The sequence below is a fragment of the Leopardus geoffroyi genome, chromosome D2, assembly GCF_018350155.1.
Source record: "Leopardus geoffroyi isolate Oge1 chromosome D2, O.geoffroyi_Oge1_pat1.0, whole genome shotgun sequence".
Classification (NCBI taxonomy): Eukaryota; Metazoa; Chordata; class Mammalia; order Carnivora; family Felidae; genus Leopardus; species Leopardus geoffroyi.
The window spans coordinates 14,130,066-14,139,089 of NC_059334.1; the positions used below are offsets into that span (position 1 = coordinate 14,130,066).

Sequence of the window (9,024 nt, forward strand, 5' to 3'; positions counted from 1 at the left end):
CTCGCTTCCCCCCCAAGTACCTGCAAGCCCTTTAGCGTGGCTCCCTCTGTCCTCCACGAGCCTGGGTGAGCTCGGGGCAGGCCAGCATCTCTGGGGCTCATTAGAAACCTTAATTCTTCAGGTGGCTCTGACACAACATGCTAGACGCAGAAGCTCCAGGGGGGTGGAATCAAAGGCCGGAGGGCAGTGGGGTAGGATCTCCAGACGCCCTTAGGCGAGCCCCCTTACCTGAAGGCCCGCAGAACACAGGGAGGGCCTTCCTCGGCCATCCTTCCCACCTACCACAGCCTGCTCTTTTTTCCAGCTCCCGCTCGCCTCCACCCCAGCCTCGTGGAAAGCTCGGGACCACACCCGCGCCTCTGAATGTCTTCATTCTGTGCATTTCCCGCAGAGGGATCAGCCACCTTTCCTTGCTGGTTCAGAGGACAGGGCAGACATGGGAACACGCACACGCACACGCTCTCATCAGGGCTTTGAAGACCCACGACACCTGAATCCCCCACCTCCCCTCTCAGGGCCAGGCTCAGCTGGCCATCTGGAAAGGCCATCAGAATGAGGCTTTATCGTTCCCCTCCCGAAACTGTTTGAAGAGTTCATAGCCTGCAATCCCTCCTTGGAACCGGGCATTATTCTCTTGATTACACAAGCCTGACAGCCTGATCATAATAAACATGTAACTGAAGAGAACCTATTCCTTTCCAGCGGCATTATTTATTCACCTAAAGCAAAGGCTGAGCTATATTTAGCATATGATGTCAGTGGGTTGTTTGGATTCTTGGAAATTGGCAGGAAGCCACCTCTCACATGATATATGAAATCACTGATAAATGCTTCTTTTCACCAAAAGAAAAACAGCTTAATAAATGCGGTCCTTTTCTGCTTTCATCTTCTCCCTCCCTCCCTCCCTCTCCTCCACCGTCCTCCCTCCCCGCCGGCCCCTCCCCCTCCCCCTCCTCCCGCCCCTTCCACGTCTGGGATTTGTCTTTCTGTGGCACAGCTCAGCAGAGCCTGTGAAGTGGAAATGAGTTGCTCAGTATCACAGATCAAAATGAGGCTGTTGGGATGCTCGGGATGGTTTTTTCCTCTCCTAGAGCCTGGAAGGCGGCCAAAGCGCGAGTGAATCAGACACACACGCACAAAAAGGCAAATCTATACAGCAGTGGCTTTATGGGGCCCAGTATTTATGGTGCAGCACTCGCTCTGGGTTGCTATTTTGCAGGCGAAGATGGGAAATAGATAGTGATTCAGGATTGCCATTAAGTGTGGAAACAGCCCCTGTACAGATTGTGTGTAATAAACCAAGTACGGAGAGAAGCCGTAAGAAGCCCGGGATTTGCCACACTGGATCAGCCTTGAGGCCCATCAAGTTCAAGCTCCTGATTTGTGTGCTGGCTAATCCCTGGCGCTTGGAACAAATCTTGCTGCCTTCCCTCTGTCTTCCCCGCCATGCGCTGGGTCCATTATACAAGGCTGTCGGAGGGCTTGGGCGGGCCTGTGTGTTTGGAGTTAAATTAATTCTTGCCCTCCTGTGGAGATCAGTTTATATGGCCCGAAGCGGAAGATTTAATTGCCCTTCTCTTAGCTCCTGTAAAAAGCAGCGTCATTACTGATCTCGTGGATTCACCCAGGCCCTTTCATAAGCAGCTGTCGCGTTTAACTCAGTGACCCCCAGCAGGGGCCTGGTGGGTAGTTTCCCTGGCCATGGGGAATGGGGAAGGCACGGCCCCCAATGGCGGTGGTTCATTTACGTCTGTCCTCAGTGCCGTCCCGCGGCACCCCCCCCCCCCCCGGTCCTGGCATCGGAAGACATCCTGAAGACCAGAGGTGCGCTTGTTTTCAGCCCCTTATTATTTGGGGTGTCTTCATCAGGTGCCTTCTAACATCCGCTCTGTCAAGCAGTCCTGCCTGTAACCGCGGGCGTGTGAGTGACTCGGAGAGTTTCAAAGATGCCACCGTGACACTGGCTGCTGCTGGCCTTTCTTCCGCACCCGCCCCTGGGCTGAGCCGGCTCCCACAACTCTTCAATCTTCAGCCTCAGTCGGAGAGGAGAACCGAAAGGGAGGAGGAGGAGGAAGTGAGAGCAAACCAAAGCTGTGTTCCTCCTGTACCTGCCTCGGTTCTTAGTGGGGGTGCGGGATAGATGGACGGGGACAATAGGCAGATTAACCGGGACAGAGGGGGGATGCACCCTTGCGTCAATTACTCAGTCAGCGAGAAATCCCACCAAATGAACTCTGGTTGCAGGTCAAAGCTGTTCTCCGATTCCACGGTCAAATTAGCCCTCGCTTGGGACTCTATAATAGGGACTGCAGGTGAGTGGGGAGTCTTTGTTTCAGCTGGGATTATTTGTTTCCTTCTCAAAATGAGGGGTGTTGGACCCTGATGACCTGTTAGCTCCCTTCCAGGCTCTGAAATTCTCAGGTTCTGTAATTGTGTGATTCTGTGACTTTATGAGTCACCCAGGGGGATTTAACTCTTTCCTGGGAGGTCACCGCCCTCCTCTCCCCGCAGGTGAGGTGAATGAGCTCTCAGACACAGATGCTTCAGGAACGCGCCCTGAGGAACAGAGACAGGAACGGGAACAGGGCGCCGAGGCTGCTGTGGGTCCTGAGCGAGCAGGTAAATACGCTTCCTCTGGACGCACATTTGCTCTCACTTGGGGACATGGCTCTCTGGAGGGCCAGATCGTGTTTATATGAGGATGATGATTGCTGTTTTCTGCAAGGAACGATTCTTGCAGAAGCGGACTGCCTCTCTGTCAGCCCTCGATCTCACATAGAGTGGTACCGTGGCATCTAGCAGGGCATCACGTGACGGGGCCAAATAACCTACTTGCCCATCCCTGGAGGCTGGCCCACGGTTCCCCTAGGGCTGGGCTGCAGTCACTGTCTGTTTTATCACATGACCTTGGGTGAGGTGTGGAAAGACCAGATGCAGGTGAAGACAGAGAGAGACTGAGAAATTTTAAAGATTTTATTATAGTCACGGTTCCCTTGAGAGAGCACGGGACACCATGCAGGGTCTCCTGGGTAAGCACCGGGGGCGGTCAGGGAGCAGAAGGAGGGGGCATGTGTGGTTTCCATGGGAGGGAACGGGCGAGGCAGGACAAAGTCACGCTTAGGATCGGCTAGTGTTTGAAACTGGCCTCCCTGGGAAATCTGTGTTCACTGGGACTGTTAGAGTTTATAGTTTAAAGCTATCTGAGGACTCCAAATGTTTATGGGTATATTAGGGTTCTTCAAAGAAACAGAACCAACAGTGTGTGTGTGTGTGTGTGTGTGTGTGTGTGTGAGAGAGAGAGAGAGAGAGAGAGAGAGAGATTTTAGGTAATTAGCACAATTATGGTGATTATGGAGGCTGGCAAGTCCAAAGTCTGCTGAGTAGGCTGGCCGGCTGGAGACCCCGGGAAGAGTCAATACCACAGTTCAAGTCCAGAGACAGTCTGCCGGCAAAATTCCCTCTTGCGTGGGGATGGGTGTGTGGGGGGGGTGGGGGTGGGGTGGGGGGGTCAGGCTTTTGTTCAATTCTGGCCTTCAACTGATTAGATGAGGCCCACCCACATTCTAGAGGACATTGGATCAGAGTCCAATGATTTAAATGTTAATTTCATCCAGCTACACCCTCACAGACACGTCCAGAATAATGTTTGACTACATGTCTGGGAACCGTGGCTCAGCCAAGTGGACCCTCAGACTCGAACTTGGCATTGGGAGAGTCACAGTTTTGCCTACGGGTCGCTAATAGACCTCCTCCCCCAACCCCAGGCGGCTGTCAAAACATGCGCTTTACAGAAATTACAAGTTTGGTTACTAGACGGTCATTGTCTCCATTAAGGGGTAGCTCTCACGTGGCAGGATCTCCAAGGTCTCCTCACCTCTCAGTGCCTTCGCACAGGCAACTCACAGCTACCCCAGGAAAACGCGCGGCTTGCAAAGCACATTCCCTCCCACTATCTCCTTGCGTCTCAAGACAGCCAGTGAGGGCAGCAGTCCCACCCTCCTCTCAGGAACCAGAGAATGTGAGTGGAGAGGTAAGACACCTTGACCCACTCAGGTCCCACAACCTGCAAGTGGAGAAAGCCAGCTGTGACACTCATCTTCCGGTTCCAAATGACGGGGGCTGGCTTTTCGGGAGCCATCGTCACGTGCCGGGCATCCCCCTCGATGCTCACACGCGTCCGTTTGCCCGACTTTCTGAACGACCCCGTGGGGGTGGCTTCACCCTTTATGCGCGGGGAAGCTGAGGCCTTCCCACCGCGTCGCGCGGCGGGGCAGGGGTGGGGGCTGGGTGTGAGGCCAGGCTGGAGTCCACGATCTTCGCCACCTCCCCCGCATCCAGGGGTAACACACCCTCTCCGCCCGACACACTGCTGCTGCCTGGTCACACCCCGCACCCATCGCTGGAGCCCAGGAGTAATCGCCCGGTCCGGCCGTGTCACTAAAGGCCATGAGAAGGTTGCATGACGTTTTGGAAACCCCACAAGGTGGAGTGAGGTCCCGAGATGAGGCCGGGGCTCTGGAAAGCAAGTGTCACTTCCCTCAACCTCACAGCCGGGGGTTGGTCCCAGGTGCCCCAGCTTATCGGGAGGGCCCCAGGGCCTTGCTTCCCTCCGAAGCGTTCGTTTGGTCTCACGTCTTTTGCCATGTCCCCACATGACGTGCTGGGCCCTGACTGCCGTCGCCATGATAGGCCAAATGTGGGAGACACATGCATTCGATAAACCTTTACCAAGTGCCAGGCACTGTGCCGAGAGCCAAAGCTGAGAGATGACGAAGGGGGCAGATCGGTCAAGCAGACTGCGTCAACCGGATGGCAGGGCCGCCAGGCCACCTGTCCTGTCAGGCCTCCGGAAAGTACTCCGGACCCACAGGCGGAGGCCTCACCAGCTCTGCCCAAGGGATGCCGGCCGCCCTGTGGGAAGGGGCAGGTTGACCTGGAGCCGAAACGCCAAGTCCACGGATGGAAGAATGAGGGAAGGGCAGCCAGGCCAAGGGATCAGCCTGTGCAAAGGCACAGAGGCGCCGAGAGCATTCGGTTCCACACAGCTGGAGTCTACAGCATGTGAGGCGTGGCCAAGAAGGCCCAAAAGTCCGGCTGGATAGACCGTCAATAGCCTGATGTCCCGCCGAGAACAAGCTTGGATTCGTCCGCTGAGAGATACGCTGGCTGATCACGGCTCAAACCCTCCAGTACCGCTGAATCTTTGTCAGCGGTGTGTGAAAGTCTCCGATAGACTCCAGGCGGTTATTGAGTCTTGGTTTGTGCTCAGCCCTAGGCAGGAGCTTCGGGGCACGCAGAGAGGGTTAGGTATGAGTTCCTGACCTCAGAGAGCTTACAATCCAGTTGAGGAGCAAGATTAAGGACATGAACCATTTCGAAGCCATCCCAGGAAAAATCAGCAGGTGTCAGGCAGTGTGGCCTCTTGAGTAAGCGTGGCGAGAGGTGGCGAAGGATGGGACGGTTTATGACGCGGGAGAAGTCACCGCTTCCTGCCGCTGACCCGGGAACGACCACGTCCCCTGACCTCCCCACGAGCCCCTGTCCTTGTCCCCGGCGGATGCCTCACGCACAGCCTCGCCAGCTGTCATTGGCCTGGACGCCACTTTCCCCTTCCCTCCCGTACCTCCCAGCTCACGCCTGTCCGAGCTGAGCACGCTTGTCTCGGACCCTCCTATGTTTGCGGTTTGCCTACAGCCACCCAACTCCTCCGCGGAACGTGGGCCTGGGGGAGAAAGACGTTCTAATGGATTCTTGAATGATGGAGGTGTCCGATATGAGGCTCCACGTCCTAGGCGGCTCTCTCTTTCTGCCAGAACCCATTTCTTATGGGCTCCTCCGAAGGCACTCGTTTGTGGCTGGTGGAGAGCTCCTTGGGGTGCCTGCTTGTGTGTCTCAGGGCTCTTGCTTCAGAGGCAGGCAGTCGTCTCGGTGCGGGCCCGCGGCAAACGCGTCACCTGCACGCGTGGCCCGTCTTCTCCCCTGCAGCGCGAAGCGGGGATGATTGAAACGCGACGTTTTCAACCCCAAAGCAAATTACGGCGAGGAATCAGTGTGAAATTACTCTCTTCTGCCCAGAGTTCCTTTTTCAAAGTCAGGCAGCAGCACCCGGGATGAAAGTTGGCCTGTCAGACAAGCCCATTCAAGCTTGCAATTCCTCTGTCATTTGCCCGACAGGCTTGTGATAAAGAGCAAGGATAAAAAAAAAAAAAAAAAATCTGCCAAAAATAGTGCCACCGAGAACCCTACACCAGGGCAGGCTCAGGAGCCAAGGCCGCCCCGGCGCGGGCCTCTCGGATGGGACAGCGGCGGCGTGGACTTGTTCTGACAGCGATGTCGTGTGACCTCGGATTTCGGCACCGGAGCCGTGGAGAGGAAGCGGGGCACGAAGCCGCATCTGTGAATCAATCCCTGAAGAAAGGAAAGGGAGAACAAAGTTTACATTGAAAATCTTGACTTTCCAAACAACGTGTCGAGACAGCCCCGCAGCGGACAGGTTTGCTGCAGGCCTGGGATGCGCCCTGGGCTGCTGCAGGCCCGGAGATTCATCTAGAAAGAATACAAGGAGGCTCGTTCTCCCTGGTGCCCAGGGCACTCCCCTTTGTGCTCTTTTGGGGGCCTTCGATTCCACTGGGTGGGGGGGGGGTGCCTTGGGGGCCCGAAAGAGGGCGCGTCCCCTCTGCGGCCGGGAGCGCGATGGGCCCAGGAGAGCATGGAGGAAGATCTGTCACCTGCGAAACTGTCAAAGAGGCCACTGCAACCTGGTGGCAAATGCTCCGGATTACAGGGGACGAGCAGATCCTGTTCCGGCCCTGTTGGCAGCTCTCAGGGGGAGGTGGGCAGGCTGACTTCCAGGGCTCGACGCCTGCTCCCAAGGCCGAGGCCGAGGCCTCCAGCTGCCCCCACCTGCCAGGTGACCGTGAGGCTTCTCGCCTCCGAAGCTAAGAGGTCACGCCTGTACCCAGATTCGGATTTTGCTGATTTATCTCACCTCCTGGGGCTGCGTGCTTCCTCTGACGGCCCCTCACCTCCCCGAGGTGAGGCATCGTTTGCTCCAGTCTATCGATGGGACCATTGAGTCTCAGGAAGGTTAGCTGCTGTGGCCCAGTTCACACTGCCAGGAAGTGGTTGATCCCAGAGTCAAATCCAGGTCTTTGGGATCGAAGTCCGGTGACTTCCACACGAGGAATTCTCCCAGCCTGCCTCAGAGGCGGCGGCCCGTGTGCAAACGGGGAGGGTCACGTGGTCCCTCTGGGTGGTGATTTCACCGTCGTGGGGTTGAGCTTCATGTTGGGGTCTATGCTGAGTGTGGAGCCTGCTTGGGATTCTCTCTCTTTCTCTCTGCCCCTCTCCTGCTCTCTCTCTCAAATAAATAAAAATAAATAAAGGCCAAAAGAGCTGTGACGATTCCAATATGGTAGCCATTTTGCAGCCAAGTCCTTACAGGGGCCACAGCTTCAGAACGGTCTACGGTTCGATAGGCCCCACCGTCTGTGATAGTCAATGTCACCGCTGCCACCGCGGTCCTCGTTACTGCCAGATTTTACATGTGCACGGTGCTTCCGATCGCTGGCCACCTGGAGAGTTCACCCGGGCCGGGCTGTGCCCACTCCTGCCGACTGTCTTCTGTGTCACTCACAGCCTCCTGCAGGCAGAGACTTCCCTGGGGAGGTTTCCCCGGGGGACCCTTTTCTTCGGCATCCTTGAACAGCTGTCACCCTGTCCCAGTTGTTTTTCAAGAAAGGAGGTCCCCAGGGTTTCGCCGAGGCACACTCAAACTTGACCCCACCATGTCGGTTGATTCACTCCCACCCCCTCTGGGGGAAGGGGCGCCAAGGCCTGGGTGCCCGCGGCCGATGCTGGCAGCCTTTCAGCCTTTTGCAGCTCATCTATCACCTGTTGTTTCCGACCCGGAATACGAGTTCGGCCATGCGGGGATCGCAGTGGTTCCCGCAAAGGGAACCTTCTCTAGCGGACCCCAGGACCTCTGGGCAGACCGGCTTCGCGCCCCAGGGCGGTCAGCAGAGCAGTGAGAGCAGGGCACGTAGGTAATGCGGGACAGAGGGTGGGTGAGGGAGGCCGTCATTCAGCACGCGATTCTGAACTGGGCATCTGCCAAGAGCTTCTCGGTCATTTCCGTTAGCCATGACTTCTAAACATCCTTGGGACGTGGGCAGGAACTGTTGCCTCCGTCTGGGAATAAGGAAATGGAGAGAGAAATGTCTCCAGGGACACATCCACAGGGTGAGAAGAGGTCAGAGCCCTTCGTAATGACCACCGTCTTTCAGCCCTGGCCCTGCGTGCATCTAGCAAGTTCACGGGGGAGGGCGATCCTGGAGCGTGGCTTCCATCCAGGAATCGTCTGAAACACTAACTTGCCACGGGCCGGGTTGAGGTCTGGGTGACTGTCACATGGCACGTAAGGGGCAGGCTCAGAGGGGTAAGGGATCGGCAGTGAATCACAGAGTGACTGGCACCTTCTCAGCACGGAAAAAGGAGGCTCTTACTCCCCAGCCACGCCTAGGGCCAGCTCTGAAGCAAGATATATTTTTAAACCCAAGCCTCGTAGAGAAAATGTTCCCTAGCATGTCCCCATAGCCTACTAATGGGGCAACTGTTGGCAACCAATGCCATCAGCCCGTGCTAAGGGCTGTGTTCTCAATTTTTGGTTCTATTCTTGTCCCCTGGCATACGATAGGGCTTGTGTCCCAGGAGACTGCAGGCCACTGACGAGAAAGAAGGTTTCAGTAGGTTCTCGCCTGCTCTCAATTTCAAGGCTCTCTGATTTCGTTCAGACGTCAGTCAGGCCTGTGCGCCTGTGCTCATTTACTGAGTTGGAAACTTCTTTTTTTCTTCCTCTTCTACTTCTTCTTCACATAGATGCCATGGAAACTGCCCGATGCTTCCCAGAGGCTGGGGTACCCCCCTGTTTTGCCTCAGGGCGGCGAAGGGCTGAAGTCTGAGAAGGTCGGCTGCCCCTCCGATGCCTGGGCAGGTAGCCACTGTGGTCCTCCCTGGTTTCCCAGC

The 9,024-nt window shown here is 56.2% G+C and overlaps 1 long non-coding RNA gene across 1 annotated transcript; it reads right to left on the reverse strand.

The window, feature by feature from the left end:
- Positions 1-2,959: 2,959 nt before the first annotated feature.
- LOC123576452 lies at positions 2,960-8,790 on the reverse strand. The gene is made up of 2 exons (XR_006701406.1): positions 6,989-8,790; positions 2,960-6,408 (listed from the first exon to the last, which is right to left on the reverse strand). It is a non-coding gene; the product is annotated as an uncharacterized LOC123576452 (long non-coding RNA).
- Positions 8,791-9,024: the final 234 nt, after the last annotated feature.